The sequence below is a fragment of the Triticum dicoccoides genome, chromosome 3A (genome assembly GCF_002162155.2).
Source record: "Triticum dicoccoides isolate Atlit2015 ecotype Zavitan chromosome 3A, WEW_v2.0, whole genome shotgun sequence".
NCBI lineage: Eukaryota > Viridiplantae > Streptophyta > Magnoliopsida > Poales > Poaceae > Triticum > Triticum dicoccoides.
The window spans coordinates 534,584,867-534,586,753 of NC_041384.1; the positions used below are offsets into that span (position 1 = coordinate 534,584,867).

A 1,887-nucleotide genomic window follows, 5' to 3' on the forward strand; every position below is an offset into this window, starting at 1 on the left:
TTTAGTCCTTTTAATTGACATAGATACAAATACTCTACTAGGATGATGCACAAGAAAAGGTCAGGATAGCTCAGTTGGTAGAGCAGAGGACTGAAAATCCTCGTGTCACCAGTTCAAATCTGGTTCCTGGCAGAGAAAAAAAAAAGTTCCACCGAATAGGTATTGATCCAAATACCTCGAGATGGATTGTGATACATATTCATTAATAATATTTATTCATCTAAGTGGATAAATCTATAATATAAATATAGAGGCACTTCTTTTTCTTTTTAAAGAATTTTAAAATATATCTTTTCTTTATGATAAAGAAGGGGGGTGAGATTCCCCTTTATTTTTTTGTGTTTCTTAATTTTGTATTCCGCTATTCCGACGAATATTTTTTTAGTCTTGCTTATCTTTATCTTTTTTATTACGTCTTGTTTTTACTCCTATATTGGGAGTTACTCTACGTATTGCTTGACGTAAAACCAATAGTGGATTTGTTTCTGTCTTTTGTTGAATCTTTTTCACGGCTCGATAGAGAATTTGATAAGCCAATGATTTTTTTCCGTCTTTCATAATACGGTTAACCACCATGTTAACTAATCGATTACGAAAAATTGGATCGGATTTTGCATTTCTTTTTTCTGCAGTACCTCGACGTGACATGAGCGTGAAAGAGGTTCAAGAATCCGTTTTCTTTTTATAAGGGCTAAAATCACTTGTTTTTTTGGCTTTTTGACCCCATATTGTAGGGTGGATCTCGAAAGATAGGAAAGATCTCCCTCCAAGCCGTACATACGACTTTCATCGAATACGGCTTTCCACAGAATTCTATAGGGATCTATGAGATCGAGTATGGAATTATGTTTACTCACTTTAAATTGAGTATCCGTTTCCCTCCTTTTCCCGCTAGGATCGGAAATCCTGTATTTTCCATATCCATATGATCGAGTCCTTAGGTTTCCGAAATATTGTAATGGAAAAAGAAGTGCTTCGAATCATTGCTATTTGACTCGGACCTGTTCTGAAAAAGTCGAGGTATTTCGAATTGTTTGTTGACACGGACAAAGTAAGGGAAAACCTCTGGAAGAATTTCCATATTGACCTTGGACATATAAGAGTTTCGAATCGAATCTCTTTAGAAAGAGGATCTTTTGTCTCATGGTAGCCTGCTCCAGTCCCCTTACGAAACTTTTGTTATTGGGTTAGCCATACACTTCACATGTTTCTAGCGATTCACATGGCATCATCAAATGATACAAGTCTTGGATAAGAATCTACAACGCACTAGAACGCCCTTGTTGAAGATTCTTTACTGCGACAGCATCTAGGGTTCCTCGAATAATGCGATATCTCACACCGGGTAAATGCTTAACCCTTCCTCCTCTTACTAATACTACAGAATGTTCCATTTCTCAAAGTAATGGAAACCATTCTCTTATAGGAAATGGTTCGAAAATCGCTATTCCACCTTTTAGGTATCGTGAAAAGTGATACCTGTGAAGATCGTGCATTTCAGTCAAATTCAGATCCGTTTTTCGAGTCCATGATATAATATAACCAAATTGGATAGATCTTCCACCTGTTTAGCTAAGAAAGAATAGATACAGAGGTGGATAATAGATCGATATGAAGATCATGAGCTGCCCCATAATGAAATCGCCAGTAGTCGCGAATATCTCCTTCTTCCCTAATCCAAGATTGGAGAAAGAAGATCTAAGAGGGACCTATGGAGAATGTAGTCAGAAATCCATAATAGAGTCCGACCACAATGACCGAATTAATTATCCTCATCGAGAAACTTAGACTACTAAATAGAAAAGATTTGAAAATCATGGCATGGGTCTCCTTTTTTCTTTCTTTAGAGTTTTCTATATGCACAATTTCTCGATGTTTCGATGAGAA

The 1,887-nt window shown here is 36.6% G+C and overlaps 1 non-coding gene across 1 annotated transcript; it reads left to right on the forward strand.

Moving 5' to 3' along the window:
• Positions 1-59: 59 nt before the first annotated feature.
• On the forward strand, positions 60-132 carry TRNAF-GAA. Its single transcript has one exon. It is a non-coding gene; the product is annotated as a tRNA-Phe (tRNA).
• The last annotated feature ends 1,755 nt before the right edge of the window (positions 133-1,887 follow it).